Source organism: Furipterus horrens, unplaced genomic scaffold (assembly GCF_987537825.1).
Source record: "Furipterus horrens unplaced genomic scaffold, mFurHor1.1.pri manual_scaffold_7, whole genome shotgun sequence".
Lineage (NCBI taxonomy): Eukaryota > Metazoa > Chordata > Mammalia > Chiroptera > Furipteridae > Furipterus > Furipterus horrens.
Window position 1 is genome coordinate 100516451 of NW_028327177.1, and position 14953 is coordinate 100531403.

A 14953-nucleotide genomic window follows, 5' to 3' on the forward strand; every position below is an offset into this window, starting at 1 on the left:
CACAAATTTATGCATGTGCTGAAATTCATATAACTGAACAGCAAAAATGTCCATTTTACTATATACTAATTTAAAAAGTAAAAATTAAAAATTATCTTTGTGCACTCATATGCCACTATTAATAGTTCTTACCAGGTTCCATGATATCTAAACTTCAAATCAGAAACTGCTAAGCTTCTCATCAATAGCACAGAACCCCAGCACTCTCTGTTGAGGGTGCATTCAATAGATCTGGCCAAAGGTTAAGAATCTGTACTGTAGCAAGAGCCTAAGTGATACTGGGGACAGAAAGAGTTTGAGAAACTGCTTTAGATCAGTGGTTCCAAACTTTATGAGTACCAGAATCAATTCAGATGACCTAGAAAGATTAGGAATGAGGTTCACAAATTGGCATTATTTGCAAGGGCCCTAGGACAATCTAATCCAGGTAGTCCGTGTGACAGACCTTCAGAAATGCCACTGTAGATCAATGCTATTAAATGTATATCAAATTCAGCTGGCTCTTTTGTGTCCACCCAATAATTCTCTAAATGTCCTTGGTTAGCCTCCTTGTCCATTCTCCAGCTTGGGCATTAGATACCTGCACCAGCCTCCAAATTCTCCACCTCACTCCCCAGGTAATTAAACCTTGCCTTTGTCACCTACAAAAACAAATTTCTTTCAATATATTCTCCTTTATTTTCCTGTTCTTTTTTTAAAAAATTACTGTATTTTTTTCCATTACCATTGAGTTCCCTTGTAGCCCCCTGCCCCCCTGGAATTACCACACTGTTGTCCATATCCATGAGTCCTTTATTCCTTCTGCTAAATCCCTCCACCCTATATGTTCCCCTGACCCTTAGCTGTCATCCTGCTCTCTATCTATGAGTCTGTCTCTATTTTGCTTGTTAGTCCAGTTCTTGTTCTTATATTTTTAAAATATGGAATTGCATCTAATTTTATTTTCTTTTTTCTATTGCCCAGGGAAGAGGTGTGTCTTTGCCTCAAAGCTCACGTATCTCTGCCTCTGCTCTTGCTCTGAGTGCCTCTTGATGTTCTTCTTCTTTCTCCCTCCTGCATTTCTAATTTTTCCTTTCCTCGTGGCTCCTTCCACACAGCCTGGAAATACGTTCAGGTCACCTCCATCTTATATGATCAACTCTCCTTTGACTTGGAATACACTTTTATTTCTCACCCTTTCTATTTTTCTTTACAGCTGAACTCCGCAAGTAAATAATCTCCAATTACAGTTTCTACTCAGTGTCTATCCTTCACTTTTCAACCCACAGCCATCAGGCTTTTACCTCCAACCTTGTGCTGAAATGCCACAGGTAAAACCTGCCAGTAAGCCCATGGATACCTGACCTTCTACACAGGGCCTGTCTTCATTTGACCTTATTTGGCCAAGTCTTCTTTTCTTATTAAAAAGATATACTTTTTTCACTACCTCATAGGAATGTTGTAATAACTACATGAAATAAAACATATATTAATTGGTGTGCTTAATACAGTGTTTAGAATGTAGGGAGCATTCCAAAAGTATTAGATGTTGCTGTTATTTTAGATGTCTTATTTCTATTTAGATTTTAAGTCATTTGAGTTAGAGAACATTTTGAATCCTTGGATCTTTGTTATTAGTCATGCCTCAGAACTAACATTGATCCTCAGGGAGGTATTTTCTAACTCTCCCACCTAAAGTGGACCCCCATTGCCCTCCCCTCACAGCACCAAAATGAGCACAGAAGTAGGATACCCAGGCACTGTGTTTTGCCTGGAGGCAAATCCTGGCTGTACTCAGTTTTATCCACGTTATTTAACTTCCTGATGACTCTTGGTGTTCTAATCTGTTAAACAGAGTTAATAACAGTACCTGTCTTACAGGGTGGTTCTGAGGGTAAAATTAGTTGATGTGATTAAAATCTTCATGCAATTTCTGGCACAGAATATATGTTAAATGTTTGTGTGTGTGTGTGTGTGTGTGTATGATTATAGTCACAGATGTAGTTGTTTTCTGAAATCATCTTGCTGAATTATCATATTATAATCTTTCTCACCCCTCCTGAATAAAAGAGGATCCAGCGGAAGAAGGAAAGATCCATGCTTTACGTTGTCTTATTCACTGCTATATTCTCAGAGCCCCCACATGGTTTAGCATTCATCATGTTTTTGTTGAATGAATGAATGAGTGATGTATGCAATCAGATTATTCAATCCCTAATTCCTGGCCTAGCACATACCATTGTTCATAGTTGCATTGTTCATAGTAGTATTGTTCATGGTATTATGCATAGTTGGTTATCAAAATATATTTGTAATGATAAAGGCCAAATATTGTACATGACTTAAAAAAATAATAAACAAAATTCATGCAGGCATTGCATAGTGCTTCTGTGCCAGAGAAACTGCCTGTCTCATTTGATTTAGTTTGGTGGCTTCCCTTGGAAGGGAGCCATGAAAATATTACAGGAAAACCCCCACTATGCATCCCAATTCAAAGCAAGTTCTTCACAGATTTATTTCTACAAAGGAAAATAAATTGATGTTTGTCATAGCTTAGTGATCTGAGTTGAATTTTTCTTGTCATTCATCAACACTCTGTGCGAGTTCTAGAGAAAGAAAATTGGGATTTGGAAACTATATGTAGTTGGTATGCTGGGGGCCATAGAGTTAAACTGGCTTCAAAGCTACTTTATTTTAATGAATTCTCCAGTAAAATCTTTAAAGCAGAAAGCTACAGAAATTATGAAAGTGGACTTTATTTAATAAATAAGGAAAAAGGAAAGATATAAAATGCATGACAGAGAATATTAAAGAGACAAAGGAGCTGGGGGATATAGTGAATCTGGTAGCTCATTCTAGAAGGCTTTCCTGAGGTACTAGTATAAAAGAGTATCTATTAGAACTAAATATATGATGACCAATATTTGCTAATGACACATCTCTGCATTGGTGTTCTACTTTAATCTCAGGCAAAATAAAATGTGCATTATACGTTTTCTAAGCTGTGTTGTTTTATTTAGGATTCTCCAGAGAAAATTAACCAATAGGATATGTGTGTATATATAAAAGTCTGACAATTCCAACATCTGTCTAATCAAATAGCAGCTTGAAGACCCAGGGAAGAGCCAATGTTGCAATTCAAATCTGAAAGACATCTTCTGGCAAAATCCCCTTTTGTTTAGAGGAAGTGAGTCTTCTGCTCCCTGTTCAGGCCTTCAGCCAACTGGATGAGGCCCATATAGCCCATATACAATAGGGAGTGTAGTCTGCTTTACTAAAAGCCCACCTACTTAAATGTTAATCTCATTCAAAAGCACCCTTACAGAAGTGTTCAGAATAATGTGACCATACATCTGGGACCTGTGGCTCAGACAAGGTGAAGCATAAAATTAACCATCACACTGAGTGGCTTCTGCCTATACACTTGAACTTGAACAACTCATCTGTTTCAAACACACAGGCGTTCTTTTTGTTCCTCACAAACCACATTTCTTCTTCCCACTTTGGGGCCTTCATAGATACTGTTCCCTCAGCCTGGAAATGTACTTCCTATCTTTCAGTCTCGGCTTAGATGTCATTTTCTTAATGGAGATGCTTCTAATCTCCAGTCTCAATCAGGCCACCTTATCAGAATCTTCACATCAAGCCAAATAATTTATTTCATTATACTTATAACAATTATATGTCTTGACATATTTGTAATTACAAATTTGTGTTCTGTATTTGTTAGTTTAATACCTGCTTTCCCTTTTCATTTTGATACTCCATGTGTTCATAAACCTGAATGTGTTCACTTTATGCCAGTACACAATAGCCACCCAGCAAATATTGCATAAACAAATAAATGGATAGAACTTCAGGTAACTGCAAAATTTTTTTTAAATCCAAGACATCCTTTGAATCAAGAACATTTGAAACACTTTGGTACGCCTTCTGTTCTCAACAGTAGACATTTCTTAACTTAAATGCCCTGTTAGAGTTTGAGTAGACATTAGCTTAAAAATGCATACCCTCAGCCACTATATCTCATGTGATTCATTAGATTAGGGAGTCGGACTAGAGGATTTTGTTTTGTAAAGATATCTTGGTGACCATGATGCTTCTGGTTAATCAACCAGGAGCTGGGAACTACCTATATTAGGATAAACTTTGACCTAAGCAGGACTCCCAACTCTGGTGAAGGAAGAACATTGTCTACTGATGTTATTTAAGTCACCTTGACACCCACAGAGTAGATTCAGTTCTTGACTAGATGAAGACAGATATAACCTTCCTTCAAGTAAAGACATTTTTTCATATCCACTATTACTTCACATTCAAAATAAAGATTTACAATTATATTCATTTCTTGACTAAATGGAGATAGATTTAACATTCTCTCAAATAAAGAAATTTTTAATCTGCACTATTCCTTCATGTTCAAAATAAATATTTACGATACTTTCAATAATTACTACCTTTCAGACCCTTAGGCTCCTCTGATGACTTAATTTCTTTAATATATGGTAACTCTAAGTCTGTGGTTATTAGATTCAAGCAATGCTATTTTTCCTGACAGAGTTCTAGAATAGAAGGATGATTAATTATTTGAGATAATGTATCACGACTAATGCAGATCTGTGTTCAATTGCTTTTCTTGACTTTTTCCATTTTACTTATTGCTAATCAGTTTGTCTTTTTGAAATCTCAATCAAGTTTTATATTTTAAGAATTTCATGCTTCTAATTGAGATAATATTTTTAAGGAGCAAATACATCATCTAACTAAAGGTTTTCTTTTTTTCTAAACCTATTTAGCCAGAAATAACTTCACATTTGTTGTTATGAGGTTTGTTATTTACCAGTTGGCTGAAAGTATAGTTATTAGTGTTTTAAAACATAATTGAAAGACCAACCAACTCAAGTGAGAAAAGAAAAAGAAATGTATAGGACCATGGATGGAAGTCTAGTCCTCAATTCCAGGATCCCAGTAAGGCTGAATGAAAATATGAGGGAAGTTTAAGATTAAGTGGAACCTAGATGAGTATTCTGGTTGTTGAATAACATAAGGTTTGATAGACTGGTATTAGATTGTGGGAGTTGAACATCTAGATTTTATTTTGGAAGTTCTGTAAATGCAGGAACTGTTGATAAATTTTCAACAGAACTATAGCATTAGCTTTTAAATAAGATTAATATAACTAAGGAATGAAGGATGAAAGGGAAGAAAAGAGATGGAAGATAGACATCCTGTTGAGGAGAGGTCAAAAGAGTCAGGCTTTGTGCAACAACACAGGTGAATCTTTAGGCATGATGTTGAGCAAAAGAAGCCAAACACAAAGGGACAGTATTTTAATATTCCATCTATTAGAAATTTAAAAGTAGATTAAAACTAATTTATAGTGATTGGATTCAGTGGCTACTTTGGGAGAAAGGTAATAACTTGGAGGCTTCCTGGGTATTAATAACCTTCCTGATCCAGGATGCAAAAACACATCTAGCTCTATGGTATAGTATGTATATTTTATAATATGTATGTTCTAACTCTAAAAGTTTACTCTCCCAAAGGGGAAAGGGTTTAGAGTGGAGGCAATGAAATTGGGAAGCCAGAAAAAATTCTTTCTATATGCATCTTTCAAAAAACCAATGAAAAAGAAGTCTAATATGATGTATAACAGGGTATGGCCATTTCTGTTATTAAAGTGGACTGTATGTGAAAGGCTCATTGTGGTACATAGTCTCTAAAGATGACTGCCATCAATCCCTCCCCTCCTGTGAGTAGGAATGTCTGTGCGCCTCCTCTTGAATCTGGGATATCCTTAGGATTTGCTTTGATCCATAAAATGTGAAGGAAATGACACTGACAATTCTGGGCCTACCCATTAAGATCCTGAAAGCTCCTGTTTCTCTCTTGGGAATTCATCCATCATGCTGTAAAGAAGCTTGGATTGGTTTGACTGGCAGATGCTGAGACATCACTTGGACAGAGAGAGCTCTGAGTGACCAGATGTGTGAGTCAGCTGCTCATGGAAGGCAACCAAGGGAGTCCCATGGCTGATGCCACATGGAGCAAAAGAACCCTGACCTAACCCTCCTCTGAATTATTCCCATGAGAAAATCCACATTGTGGTTGTTTTAAGCTCCTAAAATTGGTAGCAGATTATCTCATACAGAAGTAGATAACTATAACAGTTGTCTTCAAGAGTGATGGCTCCCAACAGAGGACAGGGGCTTTTTGTTCCCTCAGGAGATATTTGTCAATATCTGCAGACATTTTTAATTGTCTTGACTAGAGAGGCTGCTATTGCTACCTAATGGGGAGAGAGGCCAGAGACATTGCTAAATGTCTGCACTATTCAGAATAGTCCCAACGACAAAGAATTATCTGGCCCCAAATGTTTTTGAAACCATGATATAAGAGCAATAATTTATAATTTAGGTGGGTGCCCAGAAATTTTTCTCCAAAGCCATGTTTCCTAAAATTTACACACACACACACACACACACACACACACACACACACACACACACACGAGGTCTGTCTGAAAAAAGTCCAGCCATTTTTAATATAGTGAGAACAGTTTGTATGACCTCGATGTAACCTGACAGCCAAGGAGAGTGGACGAAATGTGCATACGTGAACAGTGATGGACAACTTCACTTACTAGTCAGTAGGGGTGGTGGATGCCATGAATGAGCATGTGTACTGTGTGGCCATTGCATTCAAAATAACTGAGCAAGTAGAACAACAAATAGGCATCAAATTTTGAGTTAAGCTTAAACATTCCTCAGCAGAAACTGTTTGGAAAATTCAGAAGGCTGCAGGTACAGGCAACTGGTGATGGGCAGCTTCACACAACAATGCACCCACTCATGCATCACATCTTGTGCAGAGCTTTTTAGTAAAACATCAAATCACCCAGGTGACTCAGGCCCCCTGCAGCCTATATTTGGTGCCCTGTGACTTCTGTTTTTTCCCAAAACTAAAATCACCTTTGAAAGGGAAGAGATTTCAGACCTATAATGAGATTCAGGAAAATACGATGGGGCAGCTGATGGTGATTGGGAGAATTGTATGAGGTCCCAAGGTGCCTACTTTGAAGGGGACTGAGGTGTCATTGTCCTATGTACAAGGTTTCTTGTATCTTCTTCAATAAATGTCTCTATTTTTCATATTACATGGCTGGAGACCTTCTGGACAGACCTCATATATATCACTTTATAATCATCCTAGACCTTCAGAACCAGAATTTCCAGGGAATGGGCTTGGGAAGTTATATTTTTACTTTCAAGTTAGTTGAAAAACATTGCCCTAGGCCAGTGTTTCTTCGATTTTAATGTGCATAGAAATAATCTGTTGTGTTTTTAAATTGTAGAATCTGATTCACTTGGTCTGGGGTGAAGCTCAAATTTCTGATTTCTAACAAGCTCCCAGTGGTGCCCAAGCATTGCTCCTTGACCACACTTTGCATAGCAAGATTCTAGAGCAGGTCTCAAATGTCAGTTTACCTCAGAACCCCCTAGAAGACACACCACTGAGCTCAAACCAGAGTTTGAGTCTGTGGGTCTGGAATGGGGCCTGAGAATTTGTATTTCTGATGGGTTTCTAGGTGATACTAATGCTGCTAGTCTGGTAATCACACTCTGAGAACCAATGTCCTGGATGAATATTTTGCACATCTGAGTGTACATAAAAATTTACCTCGGGTGGCAGCACAAACTGAAGATTGTCAGACCTCCCCATCCCCCACCACATTTCTTCCTTCAATCTGGGTTGGGAATTAAGTAATTTGCATTTTAATAAATTGCCTCACCTGAGGTCATTCTAATATCAGTGGTCTAGGACCACACTTCATGAAGTACTGCCTAGGGAAACATATTAGAATATCTAGAGTTTGAAGGAGGGGCATGATTAGTTTGTAAAAACACATTCAATTTTATAATTGGTTTAATCTGAATTTATTCTAAAATATCAAATGACATTAAAGGAATAGAGGAGAGTTTTATGCTTATTAAAAGTGGCCCTGAGTTATATACTGGAACCAGAAAAACTGTTTCAGAAAGGGTGTTTCCTTCCTGAGTCAGTCACTCAGTTCTTTTGCAAGTTCATGTATTTACAATCTCTGTGGCAGCTATAACTTGGATCCTGCTGCCAATTTAAGATAAGACATTAATAATAATGACCATGGTTAAACTTTCTTGAATTTTTGCTGTTTACCAGGCATTATTATGTAAATACTTTGTGAATGCTCTCTAATGTAATATACTAGATAACCACTTCAGAAACAGATCCTGTTATCCTAAATGCATAGAGAGGGAAATTAATGCATACCAAGTTTAAGATACTTGGCCAGGATCATATAGCTAGTTAATATGAAACCTAGAGTTTTCACCTTGTATGATGGATAATTGATAGGATAACAGATGTATAAGAGATAAAATATGGGCATCTGGCTTAAATATAATTTTTTTAAGTATAATTCTTATGTGAAGCAATAGTTCGAATGAAATTAACTCTTTATATAGTTAGTAAAGAATGTACTTTGGAACAAAATTTAATATATTGCCTTGACAGAATATGACAATGGCTGAAGGTTTTTTCTATTTTTTACTATGACTATAGCAGGTATTTTTAACCTTATTGGAACTTTACTATATTATTCTTACCCTTCTATTATATCTGAAGCTTTTCAAGCAATATAGTCTGTACTACTGGTTGGTTTTTATTTTGTGTGTGTTTTGCTTTGTTTTGGTTCTGGCATGGTTAGTTCAGAAACTTTATAGTCATCTTGTCTTAAATCAAATGTAATTTCAGGGCTATCTTGTTCTTTACTTTATGATACAGGTAGAGATAAATGTTTTCCCTGCCATATGTTATCTTCTTTCATTAAATACTAAAGGTTCCAGCAGCCTTTGCTATTGCTATTTCTCAATTTACTACTCCTAAGTCAAATATACAAACTATTTTAAAACAACAGCACAACACAAAGTTTCTTCTACTGCTTTTAAAAATATCACCCTTGATGCTCAACTATATCAAAGTAAAATCATTCATCTTAAACACATCTTACACTTACTTGGCAGGGAGATACCATGATCATGAAGGTGGTTTTCCCAGGGCGAGGCTTGTCCATTGCACTCCGGGTGTGCTGACTTCTGCAATTTCCCCAAATGTGGGAAACTCGACTGCATAATTGTAGTTGGGGACTGCATCTGTGATCTCCCTGTAAAAAAATTAAATCCCAGACCATGTTAAGTCAAAAATCCTCAGGAAAATGGTTTGAAGTTTAGAAAACGTTTTTAACTTTATGGAAATTTAAGCTCTATATTAATCTGCATTTTCACAATCTAGACTTTGAGCTACAATTGTCTAGAGGACATTGGCATTTTAGAAACAGATTCTTATTGAAGTGCAGTTTCAAAATGTTTTGTGTTCTGAGTCCAGACTGTTTTTGAAAAAGTTATGAACCTCCTGATACATTAGGCATCATATAATAAACAAAATATTTTGTCCTCAGACACACAGGAAATAGATGCTCACATGTATTTTTATTCTTACTGTTCACTGTAAATATAGGTATTGGATGTTAGATTGTTTTCCCAAGTCCACCACTGGGAAAGGGATAAAGGACCCCTTCGCCTAATCAGGTCCAGGGGTTAGTCCAGCTCTCCCGGAAGCCCATGGACTACCGCCTAAGGAAGAATGGACACATACATGAAAACACTGGAGAAATGGGTGCTGAGTAGGCAAATAACTTCAGAGATGGGAAGGACTTGCCAAGTGTGAAAAGTGTTCTTGACTGCATCAGGCGTCCCATTCTGACTTCTCCATTGAGAATGATGGAGAGTGTATTGCTTTTAACAGAAATAGGAAAACACTGGGCCCAGTGCTGCATTCATTATAGAGCACTGTTGATTTTTACTCTCCATTTAGAAATGAACCCATTAATAATTACTCATATAAAAAATAGCTTTGTAAGAAAAAAATATGTAAAATTTCAGTTGTGGGTTAATGTGGTAGGGATTTCAGTGTTGTTTTTCATTTGTAAATAAGTAATTTGTTAAAAACTGAAAAGGTTTGGCTCCAGATAAGTAAATAAAAATAATTGTCTTGCTTCCTGGATTTACTTAAGTATGATTTCCAAAAATAAGTGTAGAAAGAAGATAGCAGTGTGACTTAGTATGATCTTACTACATTGAGAGTGAATTATGAAAATATGAAGATTAGAGTTTTATTCATTTATTTATTTTTAAGTCGCTCTTTTTTATTGTATATTTTCCATTACCATTTATCCCTCTTCCACGCTGTCCCCACCCCACAATCACCACACTGTTGTCCATGCCCATGAGTCCTTTTTCCTTTTTTCTTGATCATGCAAGTTCACATCAATGTTCATATCAACTGGGTGATTCTTGGTTTTCAGAGCCACATCAAAAATAAGAATAATTTCAAAGAGGGTGAAGATCTGGGACTCTCAGGTTATGTATGGTGGTACTTATACTTAATGTCACCATTTTCTTGTGAACCCTTTAACTTTGAATTAATAATATGGAAAAGATCTTCAGGTAAAATTAAAAAATTGTTTAACTTCACAGCTAGGTCAACCAATTCACATATACTCTGATGTCACCAAGAAATGGAGTCTTTGCCTCCAAGGAATATCCTTAGCTCAGACACATAACTTATTCAGAACCATGCACAAAGTGGAATTGTTAAGCTGTATTACTTTTATTTAATAGTATTACATCATGTTTCCTTTTGAACTTGCTTTCCAGTATCAAGACTCATTGACTTCAATATTCTCTGAGATAGTAAATCTTCATTTGAGAATGGATTTAATATTTTGAAAATGCAGCACATCATGCAGTATAGTGTGTGGTTAAATGTTTGCATGGTGACTTATGTGGGGAGGTAGGAAAGGCGAAACCATGATGTCAGTACAGAGAAATAACCATAATTTTCACTTGCTACTGATAAACTGGCCACGAAGATATTTTATGTAGAAAAAAAGAATGTATGTTGATAATATTTTCATTATAACCACATCAAAGAAAGGCCTAAATGTTTACTTAAACACCCTGGTTAAAACAGGAATGAATAGAATTGTGCTATGTGTCTTTAAATATTTCTTAAACTTCCCCCAGGTACCTCAGTGTATTAAACATGTTCACCTTTGCTTGTGATTTGTATCACTACTCTCATTCTAATTCAAATATACACTAAAAACTTATAATAAATAGAGGAGCCTCTTACATGCTAGTTATTGATGTGATGTGAGTAGTGAGAGAAACGCACATGGGTCTGTGTGTTGTAGCATTTTTGCTTCTATTTTGTCATTTTCACTGTATTCTCCTGGCCACTTTTTTGCTCATTAGGTCTCTCATTAGAAGGCGGATAGGGAAATCAAAAGGTAATGAAACTTGAATCTTCTAATTTTGCAACTTGTTAGCAGCTCCTATTAAATGTTCAGTGGAAAAATATGCTATCATTATTAGCTAAAAGGAAGCTTAGGGGTAATCTATGGAAATTATTTATCTGTTACTAATTCATTAATAATTGATCATTATATTGGGCCATCCTATTTATTGCACAACTAAATTATATCAAATGTGCTTTTTTTGGTCCACATTTAAAATAATTGCTGGAAAGAAATCAAGTATTACATACTTAATAAAACTCAAATTTAATAAAGCAAGGTCCACAAGCTCACAAAGCCAGCCTCCTTTATTATCCCAGATGTATAACAGTGCTGATAATGGTTATATTGAGTCATCTTTGACTAGGAAAAAATAACCCTGTTTTTTCTGAGGTGCAAGATAAAACAGTCTATCTATATACCTGCTAAACCCTGCAAGGAAAATTCAGAGGCATTGGTAGCTTTCAGGGCAGTCTGTTATAGTGTGACCATGATTGGTTTAAAGAACAAGGTGCTACAAAGGAAATTTGAAGGCATTTTGGCCTTCTCTTATCATTTTATGTGCTCTACTAGGTGGAGGCTTGCTTCCAAACATCTGGCTTTGTAACAGAATCAGAACCCCCAGGAGCTGATTAAGTGGAAAGAGTACCAAAGAAGGGTTTGTGTTGAAAATACAATCAAGATATATATATATATATTTTGGCTAACAATGCATGTAGACTGCTATTTGGATGGAGAGAAGGGGCAGTAGTGAAGTGAGCTAGCACGAGAAATTAAATGTAACCTGGAAGAGAAATAGAAGAAAATAAAAGGGAACAAAGATTTGCTTGGGAGAATGAGAGGATGAAGGAACACAATTAGCAAAACTCAAATAAACTGCTGGGTCCCCCACTTTCTAACATTTGCCTACATTAGAGAGATGGAAACAGTGGATCCCAAGCTTGGCTGAACGTCAGAATTACCTGGGGAGTTTAAAAGTATGCTGTTGCCTGGATCCTGCTCCTAGAGATCCTGAGTTCATCAGTCCAGAACAGGGCTTGTGCATCAGGAGTTTATAGAGTGGCCCAGATGATTCTAATATACCCACAAGCTTGCCATCTACTGCTCTGGAGTATGAAGATGTCACTTAATGCCTCTTCTCTCATGGTGCTTTCCTTTCCATCTGAAGGCTCACTTTTCATGCCCTGCCCATCTCCCTGTCCCCTCCACATACATCAGCTGAGCCACAACAGAGATCTGAATGAACTGATGAAATATCCTAACTCCCAAGTAGAAGAAAGAAATTCTTTGTAATAGCATCTCCATAAATTAAGATTTCTGTGTCACATTGAGAATCCTCTCTTCTTGGCTTCAGCTTTGGACACTAAATGTGTAGAATGTTAAACTCTATAATGGGAAACAGTAGAATTATAGGAGGTAGTTAACATTTTTAAGACACTCATAGCATAAATTTCAGAATATGTTTCTATCTTTCCAAGTCATACTGACTTTGCTTTATATGTTCAAAAAACTTGATGAAAATTACATATTTTATCTTTCAGATACCTCTGCAATTATAACAATTAAAATGGGATTTATTTACTCAACAATGTTTTTTTCTTTTTTCTAAGAAATGCCTGAAGCACCAAGGAGAAATATTACTAAATAGGTCATTTAGATATGCTGGGACTTCTGTATTCAGTGCAGTCGCCTTAAATTCAAATGTGACTGTCAAGATAAATTTTGAGAAAGCACTTTGAAAAAGGCATTAAAAGCATTAGTATTTTTCACAACAGCATATTCAACCACAATTATGCTCCAGAATAAGAGATAATAATCATTTCACACACACACCTATATTTGATCTCCAAATATTCATTCACTCATTTATTTACTCAATTGTTTTTCAAATGACAGTGATACTAGAAGAGGGAGCACAATGGATGTGTTCCTGGCCTTCACTTCATTTGACATCTTCTTCAGTGGTCAGGAATGAGGTGACACAAAGAATGTGAATCCAGTGCTATTGACTGGAAGCCAGAGGGGTCTAGAGCGACCATTCTCAGGTTGGCGTGGATGGCTTGTGCTTGCTTGCTAGTGTGTGATGGTGGGCAGTTTCTTTTATCCTCAGTTGAGTCATCTGTGAAAGAGATTTATCTACCAAATCTACAGTAGCACTTCCTGTGTGTCAGCATACTGCCCAGCCATGGAGGTACAAGAGGGAGCCTTGCTCACAAGGCATAGTCTTCACTCAGCACCCACTAGAGTAAACACTAGCTGCCATCATTTCTTTGTCTCTAGACTGTATTGGGTTCTGTGGGTATTCAGGTTCATCAAGGATGATCACTAATACATCTGATCGTAGTTCTATAAAACAAATCATTTTATTCTGTTTAACAAACTTGTGGCATCATCCCATATTGCTCTGCAATTTGTCTTTTTCTAGTAGCACTCAGGAATCTGGGTATAAGAGCAGAGATGATAAGGATTAAACATGATCCTGGATATAATTCAGTTTGCATTTTAGATCTCATATTAGAAAACAGCACAAATGGAGGAAGATGGCAGAGGAGTAAGGGGAGGCTGCACTCTCAGGCTCCCGAGACCCGTCTGTAGTTTGGACTAATTGGAGACAGAACATCTCAGTGAGCAGCTGGACACTGGCAGGAGTCGAGCCTTGGCACTGCTGGATTAGAGAAAAACCATCTGGGAACAAACTGTTTAGTGAAGATAGTGAAAGAAGAAAAAGGGACAAAACGGGATTGCTGACTGGGGTGGCTGACCGAGTTGCGGCTGAAAGGACACAAAGACTTTTTGGCGACCACAGGCTTCCCCAGAGGGAAGTCAGGAGGAAAGTGGATCTCTACCAGCTGGCAGAGACAGGACTCGACCAGGTGGCATAGGCGCTGAAAGACGGGAGACAGCGTGCTGCTGGGCAAGTGAAATCGTAATTTTTTTCTTTATATTTTTCTCTTGTGAACTACAGAACTGGGGAAAGTTTAGGGGTGAAAGTACATTCTTGAGGAGCACAGGTGCAGAGGTGCGCACGCTCACTCCCCAACCCTCCCCTTGGGTCACGGGCACGCATAGGGAAGTGCCATCATTCACTGGCCCAGTTGCGCAGGGCCGAGAGTCCAGGGGCTCCTCGGACACACCCCAACAGACATAAGATCAGTGCCCAGATGGGCGCAGGGAGGGACCTCTGGATACACAGAAGACTGTGCGCAGTTGCCTCTGGCCAGCTCCAATGGGAGCCAGGCCCGAGTGCCAGGCCGGAACGCAGAGCACTCGCTCAGGCCCAGGCAGGTGCGGGAATGGTGGGCAGCTGTGGCGCCGGAACAGCAGGCAGCAGCGACTCACAGACACTCACTTGGAGTGTTGCACTGAGGCTAGATTCCCAGCTGCCTTGGGCGAGCAGGGGCACGCGAGTACAAAAATACCTCGCCGACATCAATAGGCACCAATCGCTCACTTCCACTGTACATGAGTGTCTGGGGCCCAGCACTGGTAGGCGAGAGACCATCTCCTGGAGCACAGTGCGGCAGGCCTGAGGATAACTCCCTGGCCCCCTTGGGAAACTCCTGGAGTGCTACATGACAG

At 38.0% G+C, this 14953-nt stretch overlaps 1 protein-coding gene and 1 non-coding gene across 7 annotated transcripts in view; both read left to right on the plus strand.

Moving 5' to 3' along the window:
• GRM7 (glutamate metabotropic receptor 7) overlaps positions 1 to 14953 on the plus strand; it is an 862741-nt gene that overhangs the window by 339703 nt on the left and 508085 nt on the right. The window lies entirely within an intron of this gene.
• LOC150004894 (U1 spliceosomal RNA) lies at positions 9027 to 9185 on the plus strand. The gene has a single exon (XR_016512579.1). It is a non-coding gene; the product is annotated as a U1 spliceosomal RNA (small nuclear RNA).